The sequence below is a fragment of the Phycodurus eques genome, chromosome 18 (genome assembly GCF_024500275.1).
Source record: "Phycodurus eques isolate BA_2022a chromosome 18, UOR_Pequ_1.1, whole genome shotgun sequence".
Lineage (NCBI taxonomy): Eukaryota > Metazoa > Chordata > Actinopteri > Syngnathiformes > Syngnathidae > Phycodurus > Phycodurus eques.
The window spans coordinates 9,645,209-9,659,135 of NC_084542.1; the positions used below are offsets into that span (position 1 = coordinate 9,645,209).

General features: G+C 42.2%; 1 protein-coding gene across 1 annotated transcript in view; it reads left to right on the plus strand.

Moving 5' to 3' along the window:
• Positions 1-11,956: 11,956 nt before the first annotated feature.
• sipa1l1 (signal-induced proliferation-associated 1 like 1) overlaps positions 11,957-13,927 on the plus strand; it is a 61,873-nt gene continuing 59,902 nt past the window's right edge. The window contains exon 1 of the mRNA XM_061704356.1: positions 11,957-12,184. The gene's annotated coding sequence lies outside the window, so the exon portion shown is untranslated. The remainder of the gene's footprint in view (positions 12,185-13,927) is intronic.

Genomic DNA, 13,927 nt, shown 5'->3' on the forward strand with positions numbered 1-13,927 from the left:
TCAAATAATTAATTAATGATAAATTGGTATGCTGTAACTGAACATAGGTACCTGACAAGGTGACACAGGTTTAAAAAGAACAAATACAGCTGAGCATTTTACTTTTATTATGTTGCTCTGTTCTTCCTCAATGCCCTGCAATCAATGAATTGGGATATTGTGGAAAAACCAATAAATTAGAATTTTACTGTACATAAGAAAAAATTAAAAGGATTTTTACACTTTTAATGAGGTAGGAATTGGGCCTGTGACAGGTATTTGCCTGTCTTTGATATATCAAAATAATGTGAAACATTTTGAATTGAACTTTTCTTCAATATTAGAATTTGTTGAGATGCACCTGCAGGTTATGTGAAGTCAGCAAACTCGCATGGAAAACAGTTAGACTCTCGCAGTGTCTAATGCAGTGCAATTGTTAGATGCACTATTAACCCAAAGTGACATTTTTCCCAGTAATATTGATAGCTATTCCATTATTAATTAAATATGCCTGATAAAAGGCAATTATGCAGTGATTATATTTTAAACTATACATTTAATGTATATCACCATTTTAAATATTGTTTTGTCAAACTAATTTGGTTTAATTAGATATTTAATATGTTCTTTATTTTATTAGATTATACAAGTTTAAAATAATTCAATTTGATATTTTTTATATTAAATTATTTATATGGGCAGGGCAAAGGCGTTACTCTCCTTTTTGTGTTCAATACTATATGCACAAATTGCAAGCCAAAAGCACCAAATAGTTTCTTTTTTTCTTTTTTCTTTCTTGGCTGTCATTGGTATCATCTTAGCTTTAGTTATTATTTTGTCATCAAAATCCAGGATGGAAGAAGGTGCTTGATGATTCCTGCATAAATACATAAATAACATATCCAGTCAAACAGGCAAAAACACACATCTCATTTTCATGCAGACATGTAATGAGTGCAAACACACCCTCTATTTCCCAGGAGATAACGACTACGGGCCAGCATATGCTAGTAATCCTCAAATACCTGACTCACAACTTTAATTAACTGTTGGTGCAGATTGCCAACCGCTCCAGCCCTCCATCCAAAGAGAGCATGGCATCATGGGTGAAAATAGACTGTACATTACACTTTGAAACAGAGTTGTGTGGGTGGATGTAAAGCCTGAGCAATCACAGAATCCTTTTGTCGATCTTTTCATGCCACATGTACTTTGAGTTCTGCTTGTCTTCGAGAGAAGAGATGTGCAAACTGAACCGAGTAGAAGGGAGCAGGCCCTTGCCTTCGAACAACAACATTTTAAGGACACTACGAGGAAAATCCAGCAGTACGTTATCTACCGGTGTGTCTCTGTTCTTCTCAAGTTGGAGGTGAGGGAACCAACTGACAGACTGACTGAATGTAGTTTGTTAATGTGATATTGTCAGTGGCGTTTATATGTGAAAGTATTTAGTGCTGGACTACATACAGTATCAGGAAGACTCTAGTACTCTCACTTACAGTAGTGCCTAATGTGTGTTTTTAACAACTTGGCAAACACTAGTCAGACTCACTATGCTGTTTCCTTGGAAACGTGATGCAGCGTAATCTGCTGCCACATACTCCAAAAAAAGGGACAGGGAAAGAGGCTGGTCAGATTGATTGGAGGAAAAAAAAGTACATACATATAGTCATTTTACAATGGCAGCACTAGTAGGTAGTCATGGTGGACTAGTGCTTAGCCTCACAGTCAGGGGATCCAGGTTTGAATCAATTTTGGAGTTTGCTTGTCGAAAAAAAAACACACACTTTTGTTTAATTGTCCTCTGGTAGGAATGTGATCGTGAATGGTTGTATTAATTTACGCCCTGCATTGGCTACCAGTCAACCTGGAGTAAGCTCCAGCGTACCCTCAAATCTAATGACGACACGCGCTATATTATTTTAACACATCAGTCACTAGCCTTTCAGCAAAATTTCTTTTTTCCCCACATATTTACTGCATACTTCTTTTAGCTTCTGACAAAACACAAAATAAAGCTAATATAAATTGGTTTCGCTTAATTCGGACAATAAGCTTAAGCTATTAATGCCATGTTGATTCTTTCAATTGAGCTCTAACCTCTCCCAAGGTCCTTAACCCTCCTGTTTTATTGTGGGTCAAACGTTTTAGGATAAAACTAATTCTGCCAGCTTGATCTTTTCCCTTTATTAGTTTTTAAAATGACTTTCTGAATTAGCATTTTTTTTTCAATGTCACAAGTCCTCTTGTGTTAATTTCTTATGAAGCATGCTCATGGGTGAGTGTGACTTGTTGTGTTTAATGATTTAAATAAATACATAAATAAATAACGCAGTGCAAATTCTGTTCAAAATATACTAACTAACTAACCAACCAACACGGTGGAAAGCACTTCCTCTCACCTACTGTTTGTATAACATGTCTCACATCACAAGTTAGTCCCCACAGTAGAAATCACAGGGAGAGAGTTTGAAACTACAATGTACTGTAGTTACCAGATAAGGTAACACTTAACCTGGCTTCTTCTATTTTTTTCTACAAACCCCAATTCCAATTAAGTTGGGACGTTCTGTAAAAACAGAATAAAATGTTCAAACTCATGTAAATAAAAACAGAATAGAATGTTCAAACTCATGAACATAATTATTTGTTTTTTTTTTGCAAATATTCTCTCATTTTGAATTTGATGCCTCCAACGCATTATAAAAAAGCTGGGAAAGTTGAGGAATGCTCAAAAAACACCTGTTTGGAACATTCCACAGGTGAACAGGTTAATTGGAAACAGGTGTGAGCATCATGATTGGGTAGAAAAGGAGCATCCGCGAAAGGCTCAGTTTTTCACAAGCGAGGCTGGGACAAGGGTCACCACTTTGTGAACAACTGCGTGAGCAAAGAGTCACAACAATATTTCTCAATGTACAATTGCAAATAATTTAGGGATTTCATCATCTATGGTGCATAATATCATAAAAAAATTCTGAGAATCTTCAGAAATATATGCACATAAGCGGCAAGATGGAAAACCAACATTGAATCCCCATGACCTTCGATCCCTGAAGCTGCACTGCATTAAAAAACAGCATCACTACTTTATGTAAAGGATATTGCCACATCGGTTTGGGAACACTTCAGAAAAACATTCAGTTAACACAGTTCATCGGTACAGCTGCAAATCTTAAAACGACCATGCAAAGCCAAATCCATCTATCAACGACACCCAGAAATGTGACCGGCTTCTGTGGGCCCAAGCTCATTTGAGATGGACTGACGCAAAGTGGAAAAATGTGCTGTTGTCTGACAAGTCAACATTTCAAATTGTTTTTGGAAATCATGGACGTCGTGTCCTCTAGGCCAAAGAGCAAAAGGACCATCCGGAATTGTTATCAGCGCAAAGTTCAAAAGCCAGCATCTGTGATGGTATGACGATGTGTTAGTGCCCATGGCATGGGTAACTTTTACATCTATGAAGGCATGCTGAAAGGTACATACAGGTTTGAGAGCAACATATGCTGCCATCCAAGCAACACATTTTTCACAGATGTCCCTGCAGCGTGGCTTTGTAGTAAAAGAGTGCAAGTACCAGACTGGTGAAAAATGTTCACCTATCAAAAAGGGTAACAAAACAACGTGACGGGCATCTTTACATTGTTAATCCATTTGTCTACGGGGGTTGGGCTGCACCCCCCAAGAATGCCGCCATGGGCGACTTCCCCTGTTGCATCTTAAAAATCCATCCATCCATCATCCATCTTCTATACCGCCTTTCCTCTCCCGGGTCCAGTCAGGTAAATCAGTATCCAGCTTTAGAACCATCATCAGTTTTGAGTTTCAGCCAGATTTTGTCACACGTCGCTTGTGTCAGACAACACTCTCTGCTGACAAGGGTGCTTTATGATAATTACAAGAGCTGAGAAATGTCACATTTGCGCTCAAAAGAAAGCTTGTGTTCCTCAGTTTGGACACAAAAAAAAGAAAAGAAGTTCGTCCATGCCCCCACCCAAAAAAAAGACACCCAATCTGCTTTTGGTGGTGAATCACTGCATCAGCAACTTGTCTTTCAGATCAAGCTGTAATCTCGCCGCCTTCTCCTCAATCGCATTAGAGTGACTGAGCGTGAGAGTGTTCTTTCACTTGAATGCAGAATGTACTGTGATGGTGTTGGTGGTGGCTGGGTTGTGGGGTTCTATGACAGTGACTTACTCTCCCTGTGTTTGAGCTGTCATTGCAGGTGCAGGCAGGCGGGGGGCTAAACGTGCTGAAGGCACATCCTCAGACCAACTGTCCATAAAAAAAATGACGCCTTTCAACATCTGTTGCGTGCTACTGTCCTATTTTCCAACCTCAGCCCCCCCGTAAATCCTGTCAGAGCGTGTCCGTATCCTGGCCAACCACTGGCTCAGCCCCCGGTCCTCCCACTAGCCCCCCTTCCCCACCTCATGTGAGTTTGAAAATCCACAACATAACACCTGGAGTGTCTCCTCGGGACAATATGTGCTGCTTCTGGTGAGAAAATGCTCACTGTGCTCACATGTGATGGGTGCAATGTGGAGGAGGAGTGGGAGAGTGTGTACCTATATATCTTAACACGTGTGTACGTGTTTGTGTGTGTATATGTGTGTGTGTGTGTGGGAGGGGGGGGGGGGGTAATGGGGCTATACAGTATGTATATGCTTGAACTGGGTCCAACTGCTAGGCCCTTTTTTTCCCTCTATGCAGGGGGTTGTGATGTCATCCTCCCACCACTGCGCTTTCTTTCACACCAGTGTGAGTCACATCGCTCCAGCTCTCGGAGTGTGTGTGTGTTCACACGCTCCATCCGAGAAATACTTCTGAATGCTTTATACCCCTCTACATCTTCCTGAACGTCTCCAGGAAAGGGGCCTCTGTATGTCTCTACAAAGACAGGCTGAGCTTGGAAAGATTCTGACAGCGTCTAAGATGTTTTGACACCCTCATATGGCATGTGCACCTCAAGTGATGCACTCCAGTCCAAGTAAGTCAAAGAGTCTTAAAGGGCTTCATAATTAATGCATAGCCCTGTCTTATAATGGACTACACAAAATCTTAAACCCACATGGGACTCTCTCCAACTCGCTCCTCTTGGCCCATGGCGAAACATTTTATGCATCCATTCGTTTTCTACAGCGCTTTTCGTCACTATACACACTACACTTGTTTTTTGCTGCGCTTACCTTGTACGGAGTGCCCACCTCGTGTGCAGCCTCACGTGAGGTGCAGTGCCCTTAATGTATCCCACAAAGATTCTTGAAAAGCATTGAACACCCGATGGTCACTAGGTAAGCAATATATCCCATGATGCATTTGGTTGAAACAGAAAAACACAAAATTACTTTCTAGGTTACGGTTTGATTTTTGGCACAAGACAAATTCATGGTTTGTGGTGTAAAAATATCTTCAATATAAGTACAGCAACATATTACAAGACGGATGAACAAAGTGCTGTGTTTGTATTCATTTCGTAAAATACACATCTTGAAACAATAATCTGTAATCTTAGAATAATGTATTTATTTGGTTAATATATATGGCTGGTGATGTACTTCGTTGTAATAATTGATAAGCAGAATATGGATGGATTGTTGGAATGAGTGAATAATTCCGAACCCATGTTATTTTTATGCATTCCAAAACAATTTTCCTCATAGAAAATAATGTAAATAGAAATAATCTGTTCCAAACTATTGCCATCATAAAGCTGTCAATAAACTGTTAAAAATATGCCAAGCACTGTTAATATGAATATAAAATCCCTAAAACTGAGCTGCGTCACAGATGTTTGGCACACGTTTCACTTTATAACATTCTCACTTGCCACTCCAGTGTAAAAAGAAGTTAACCATTGTCAAACAAACAAAACAGTCTAATTGTGTTGAATGTGATTCTGTCTTCAAGTAATTCCCATGTACAGGGGGTCCCTAAACAAAACGTTCCGTCCCTACGGCGGCGAATTAATCTGAATTTGAATGCGCCTAAACATAAATATAAAAGAATCAAAGAAGAAAATAAGAAAATCCTGCTTGCTGTGCTGAGCTATGGCGAGGTACTCAGTGTTCTGGTGTGATGCCATGCACAGCCATGGTTTCAAGCACTGAAAGTTTGTGTGACCGAGAGGCCTTTTTTCCCCGAAAATGTTGGATGAATTCTGAATAGTGGTTAGCTGCACTGGAAAGAAAAACACGGACTTGAGATAAGGCATCTGTTCTATGTCTCTAAATGCAATATGTGACTTTTAAATCCCTGCAGGCCGCCAGAAAAAGAGGAAAAAAACAGATACTGAAGAGAGAATTTCTTTTGCCCTTAGATTTTTTATTGCCGCTGCCTGGAGGCACATGCATGGAATTAAATATATACAGTATCGAGTATATAATCTGACCCCTGTCTTTCATATGGCTGACATTCAATTTAGTAGACAGCAGCCTGTGCTAGCTGACACAGTGAAGAGAGGTTTGTTTTTTAATTTTATACGGGTGTCACGGATTGCATTTAGACAATTGGGTTTCGATAGCAGCGGTACGGTGGAAGACTGGTTAGAGCGTCTGCCTCACAGTTCTGAGGACCAGGGTTCAATCCCTGGCCCAGCCTGTGTGGAGTTTGCATGTTCTCCCCGTGCCTGCGTGGGTTTTCTCCAGACACTCCGGTTTCCTCCCACATCCCAAAAACATGCGTGGTAGGTTGATTGAAGACTCTAAATTTCACGTAGGTGTGAATGTGAGTGCGAATGGCTGTTTGCTTGTACGTGCCCTGCGATTGGCTGACAAACAGTTCAGGGTGTACCCACGCCTCCTGCCCGTTGATAGCTGGGATAGGCTCCGGCACTCCCGCGACCCTAGTGAGGAGAAGCGGCTCAGAAAATGGATGGATGGATAGCAGCCCAGTGAAATATTGTGGTTAGTACGTTTCTGCCTCACAGTTTTGAGGTTGTAGGTTTGAATCTCCGCTCCAGCTTTCCTGTGTGAAGTTTGCACGTTCTTTCCATGAATGTGTGGATTTTCTCTGAGTGCTCCGCCTTCCTCGCACATCCCAAAATCATGCATGCATCCTAGCGATATAGAAAATAGATGGGATGGACTCAATGGCATTTGGTACAACTTGGTAGGGAAATCTAAAGGAACCAAAATTCAAACTCCTTCTCATTTAATACAGCACGCGGTGGCGTGTAAAGGGGGTGGGGGGGGAGGGTTGTACAGGGCGGTGTCCCTGGGCATCCACCTTGGGTGTGGGGAGGTGGTCAGGGTGGTGGTCAGGGTGGTCAGGGTGAGCATTGATTCCCCACCACCAGCGAAGGTTTATTTTCATGGGTGACATTTTTTTTATCTCCCTCCTCCATTTTGCATGTGCTCTCCATGCTTCTATGTTTGAGTACTCAGGCTTCCTCCTACCATTCCAAAAACGTGTTCGGTTAATTGAAGACTAAAATTGTCCTTAAGTGTGAATTTGCATGTGAATGGTTGTTTGTCGGTGCCTTGCGATTTGCGACCAGTCCAGGGTGTAACCCGCCTCTTCCCCACAGTCAGCTCACCCGCGACCCTAATGAGGACAAGCACTATAGAAAATAGATGAATGGCTGGAAGAAAATATGGAGTACTTCTGCCCCTTTGCAGTTACAACAGCTTCCACTCTTTTGAGAAAACTCGATGTACAAGTTGTTCTTAACTAAATTCATCCAAGCATGCTGTGCTGTACTTGTTTTGTGCACCATGTAAGACAAAAAGGCTTTGCCCAAACTGTTCTTGTTAGAATGGAAGCAAAGAATAATGCCAAATGTCTTTCAGGATGAGTTAAAAGAGCCCTGATTGATGCTTTGTATGAATGTGCTGATTTTTGTGGGGGTTGAAGAATGGACTTTGTCATGGAGTTGAATCATTATTTGTCTTCATTTAGTTAAAAAGGATACCACAATTACTTTTATTGTCCTTCTCCAATGTCTGTCAATCAGCCGACTGAGCGACTATCTTGGCGATAATGCAACAGGATTGTAATTACACACTCTTCTAATGAGACACACTTGTCTCTCCACTCCACAAAAACAAGTGCATCCAATTCTGTCTATTTCCAGAGCACACACACGTCTGCATTACGCCTCTCAGCAAAGCGGAGAAAAGAGGCGGCGCATGTGAAAACAACTTGTCGCCTTTCTTCATGTCAATCTCCATTAGTGTTGGAGTGCCGCTTGAGTGCAGCACTGTGAATGGACTCTATTCTTTCAGTTCCCCCCACAACGCAGACAGGAATTCCACCGCTCTGCCTCTCTGGGTTACTGCGGTCGTGTAATCTGGAGGTGGTCGCCCCGAGTCTGTGACAGCTTAATAAACATGTCTCTCAGAACAAGGCAATGCCATCACATTTGAAAAACCTCAAGTTTAACGCTGTGATGCCAAAGTAAAGATCAAATAATTATTTTTTTTGAGCCACGCTGGGGGAATTCAGTCAATGAGGTCAACAGCTAAGCTTTAAAATGACACTTTAGGTTAGGCTTTTTCTTTTTCAAGCCACGCGTACGGTCAATTGAATAGCAATGCTAAGTAATAAATGCAGAAAATTCTCCAAATCACAAATAAAAGGGATCATGAAATAATAATTGAGTGCCAACAAGTTCTAACTTTTGCATTATAAATGTTTGTGGCCCATTTATCGCTGCAAACAAGAAGTCTGCCAGGACAATTGGGTGTACTCGGGTATATTTTGCTTGCTATCCATCCATGCAGCCGTTTTCTCCAGTGCTTGTTTGAAAGGTGGGGTACACCTTGGACTGGTCAACAGCCAATCATAGTGCACATATACAGGACGAACAACCTTTCACGCTTACATTCACACCAAGGGACAGTTTAGAGTCTTCAATAAACAGGTTTTTGGAATGTGCGATAAATCCGGAGTACCCGGAGAAAGTCCATGCAAACAAGGAGAGACTATGCAAACTTCTGACAGGCGGCCATAGCCGAGATTTGAACCCAGAAACGTTTGAAGCAGACTTGCTAACCCCAAGGCTCGGGTGGAACCCATCGACTGTAATCTCCATGAAATGTGTAGAAGAATTGGATCAACAAATGAAGATCCTTTGCATGCATCAGCAGCCCTCTGAGAGTAAGGTGGTTTTATTGCTTTATTGTCTTCTCAATATATAAACCATATGGTTAGCACCAAATTAGGTGTAATGTTGTTTGAAGAGAACATAACGGTAATTAAAGAAACGGCATAGTTTTCAGGGCGGCACTGCAACTAATTTGTCAGTGTATTGTTATAGACTGATAGTGTCCCTGTTGTGTTCTCCGTGGTTAGATCCGTATTGGATGTTATTTTGTCGCTAACTCATTTAGGTTACTTGAGCCAATCCCAGTGGGGAGCAATTTTTCACCAGAGAACAATACAAACCACCTACACAAATAACCGCCCCATGACACAAAAGGGTGGGTAGCGTTGAGACCCACAGAGCTGCAGGAACCGATGAGGTTTTTAATGATGGTAATCTTCTTCCCTTTATCTTTATTAGATCGTTATATAAACCGCAATATGATCATTTAAGATTAATGAATGCATAGGTGGAAGATGGAGACAGATGCACATACATTTAAATGGTAATTATTAAAAAAAAAAAAAAAAGTCAGCTGAACCAGAGTAAATATGTTAGAATGAATTCCTGCGTTTCAATTTGAAGCGCCTATTCAGTGTCGTAATCATATCAGTGTTTTGACTTTGATTGAATATTAAAAGGGATATCCATTCATCCATCCATTTTCTTTACCGCTCATCCTCACTAGCGTCGCGGGCTGCTGGAGCCTATCCCAGCTAACGTCAGGCGGGAGGCCGTGTACACCCTGAACCGGTCGCCAGCCATTCGCAGGGCACATAGAAACAAACAACCATTCCACTCACATTCACACCTATGGGCAATTTAGAGTCTACAATCAACCTACCACGGATGTTTTTTGGAATGTGGGAGGAAACCGGAGTGCCCGGATAAAACCCATCCAGGCACGGGGAGAACATGCAAACTCCACACAGGCGGGGCCGGGATTTGAACCCCGGTCCTCAGAACTGTGAGGCAGATGTGCTAACCAGTCGTCCATCGTGTCGGCTGAAAGGGATATATAATGGAAATTCACTTTTTATTGTTTGTATACAAATAGTTGGGTCTGAAATGTGTGAAATTAAACAGCCAAGTAAATATTTTTTCTTGTGCCTATTTCTGAAAATATATCTGTGAGCAAGCAGTTCTACTAATTTATATAATAACACCCCCCCACACAAGTTTTTCTGCCATGACATGATCTGCTAGGCTGGTAGAAGATCCAGAGCAACTTTCAAGTGATGGCCAGAGCCTTGCTACTGGGCTACACGGAAGCACCATCATGTCAAAGCCAAAAGGTAAGATGAGATGCAGTACTAGCATAGATTAGCATCAGATAACAGTGTTACCAGCATTAGCTTCTGATTACCAGCAAATACTCAAATGCCGTTTAACCATGTTAGTCGGGAAACCTCCTTTACACGACAATTTTTAAAAAAGTGTTGCACTTAGCCGACTGGCCGTTTATTTTAACAAAGTTAGGCCACATTTTCGATCGCTGTTGCGCGCACACACTCTGTGCTGGTTCTTCTTCGTTGGTGGGTGGCGGACTAGACATCAAAACTTCGAACCGACATTTTGTAAATGTGAACGATTCCGGGAGAACGAGAACGTTAGGTCTCGGTTCAAATTGATTCTCGAAACTCGATGCTCAGCCCCAAATAGGAAAGATGGTGTCAGAGTGATTTCAGAGTAAAAACAGCACGATGTTTTGGCAGTGTTGTAGGCTTAGTGAGAAAGAAAAAGCATGGAGAAACTTGAAGAAGCCTGAAAAACACTTTGACGTGGTCTCCAAATAGCTGTAGCTCATGGAGGTGCCCGAATTCCCAGAGCTCCTGCCGTGTCTTTGTCAATGAAATGAACCCATTCCCTTTTTCTTGTTGCACCTCAACATCTCCTCTACCTCCTCAGTAAATGTAAAGCCAGGGCTGCAGCCTACTTCACATCCAAACAAGGAGAAAAATGCACCATGCTACTTCTGTTTGAGCGCTTAGCAACCAGCAACAAACATGGCAAACTTTAGCCGGGCCACCGTCCCCTCTGTGCCCTACCCCGCGGTGAACGCCGTGCAAAACAAGTGCAGTGTGAAAGCTGCATTAGTCATGCCATTCCAACTCAGCCGCTAGTTGTCATGGTAACGACCTCCACACTTGGCCCAGTATTATGAGGGCTGGCTCACTTGCACGAAGCCACCCTCTCAAACGGCCTGGTTTCAGCAAGACAATAAATAGGGTGTGTGCAGTTTGTTATAATTCTTGACCCTTGGAATATTTTGTTGAAAAGACATGGAAATGATTTTCAATTGTAAAAGAAAAGATATGTCACCTTTAAGGCTGACTTTACACAGGATGTTCACAAACTCCCTCTACAATTTTATACAGTAGTTCATAGTTATCAAACTTAAAGAAAACCTTCAATCAAGTCAGTCGTCAACCTTCACACATGTATAAAAAAAATGGCTGATGGACACTGGGGTCTATGAATATTTCACCAAGTGGAATGAGAAAATCAATTTACTGTATACTTACTCCTTTTAGGCAATGTCTCACCTCACTTGTGAAGAAGGAACTAAAACATGTATAAATGCATTTAGTAAACAGCATCAAACTCACTGACAGTGTTCTAAAAGTTTCTTGAACTAAACTTGTCCCAGAGGCTCCGATTGTTGCAGGAGATTATGTTGCCACGGCGACGTGCTGCCTGTTCTCACTGCCATCTTTTTATCCGACATCGCGAGACTACACTGCACATCCTGTGCCGCTCTGTTTGTTCTCGCGAGAGTTACGGTGTGGCCTGGGAGCCCGGTGACCTCATCGGTGGCGAGAGGCGGAGCGAATCGCTTGCAACTTTTGATGAACTTCTGATTTGAACAAACCAGAGGCGGCAGGCGCACTGCACGACACACGCACACACATATATATGTATGTATGAAAAAACAAAAAAGGGACGCTTTTGACTCGACAACCTCTCATACGCTGCACGTTTTTTTTTGCTTTTTTTTTTTTTTTTTTTAATTTTTACTGAACGTCAGCGACTGCCCGGGGAGGGTGTGCATTTGTTCCTTTACCACGCCGCGAACGAAGGAAAAGGTGGACATGAGAAGGTGCCGTGCGTGAAAAGGTGAGTTCACGCCGACACACATCTTATTCTAAACATATTAAGACGTTTTGTGCTCGTATTTCTTTCCTGTGTGCACGTGTGTTGGCTGCTATTCGCTCCTCTTCGTTTGGGGGTTTGTTTTGTGCCGTTCGGTTTGTTTGCGTTTCCTCGAGTGTAAACCGAGCGGAAAAAGTTTAGCGAGCGGTCGAAACACTACTATCCGAGTGATTTAAACCTAAAATCAGAGGCAGAATCTCTTTCATTGCTAAGCAGTGCCGTAAATATATACTGTATAACCGCGTTGCTTTGAATTGCCTTAAGTGTGACGCTCCGCCGGCGGAACATACATCGCCGAAACGACGGTTCACCGTTACTCCGGTGGAGAAACAGGAAACATTCTTCAGATAGTGCCAATTGTTCTGTTTGCAACGTAAATTAGGATGGCTATGCTGCAGCCACTCTGCTTTCCTGTGTGTATGTCAATCCTTTGCCATGGGGACGATGCATCTGCTACTGAGAGATTTATTCTTATCAGTGTGTGCATGGTTATAGTTCCTGGCATTGTTGGTTTGATCATTTGATCAAATATTTGTGTATCTGTGACTATTAGTGTAGAAGTGCTGAGCAATGCATTGATTGGATCTGTGTTGTGTGGCTGGTCTGCCTGAAGCACCGTGATGCTCAGTCAAAGCCTCATCAATCAAAATGGTCGACTGTGGAGGCTCTTTCCAACATTGAGTGGTGACATAACGCTACATTCAATTGATTCAGGTCAATATTGAAGTGGGCTCAATTAAGTTCCTGTTTGCATTCATTGCTTCATGCAGTCATCTATGGAAAGCTGTTCAAGCACTTAGTCGATATCCTTGATATCATCTACTTAGGCTTTGAGCTAACTAGTAAACAATTCAGGGCACTAGTACGGTGACTGTCTCAATTTTTTTCCACTACTTTATGACATTTCTGCACATTGGTAGGCCAACTATGTGTTACTAGTGAGGCAGAACTGTGTACAAGTTGACATCAGCATGCTACTGGTGTGACGAGTGAAGTACTAGATGTTAACTAGAAGAATTTTATGATGTCACTAGAAGTACGAGGAGCACAAAGTTGTCAGCTAGTGCACAGTTTTGCCTCACTAGATACTTAAATCATCCACAGGGGAAATTGTCTGTTCCAGTCCTCCCCACAATGAAAACCAAACAAAAAAAACAAGGCAAAGCAGGATTGGCGCACAATGCATTATTCATTCATTCATCTTCCGTTCCGCTTATCCTCACAAGGGTTGCGGGCATGCTGGAGCCTATCCCAGCTATCTTCGGGCGAGAGGCGGGGTACACCCGAACTGGACGCCAGCCAATCGCAGGGCACATATAAACAAACAACCATTCACACTCACATTCACACCTAACGGCAATTTAGAATCTTCGATCAACCTACAGTGCATGTTTTTGGGAAGTGGGAGGAAACCGGAGTACCCGGAGAAAACCCACACACGCACGAGGAGAACATGCAAACTCCACACAGGCGGGGCCGGGATTTGAACCCCTGTCCTCAGAACTATGATGCGGATGTGCTAACCCGCCGCCCACAATGCATTAATCTATTAATAATATTAAACATAGTATCTAAAGCTCGCAAATATGTGAAACAGTATCGTCACTGTCTGGTAGAAACCTCCTATGTCCAAATTTGGCCAATTGCATTTTATTTTCACAAATCTACACTATTGGTTAGTGTCCACGTGGGTCTGGTATATTTAAA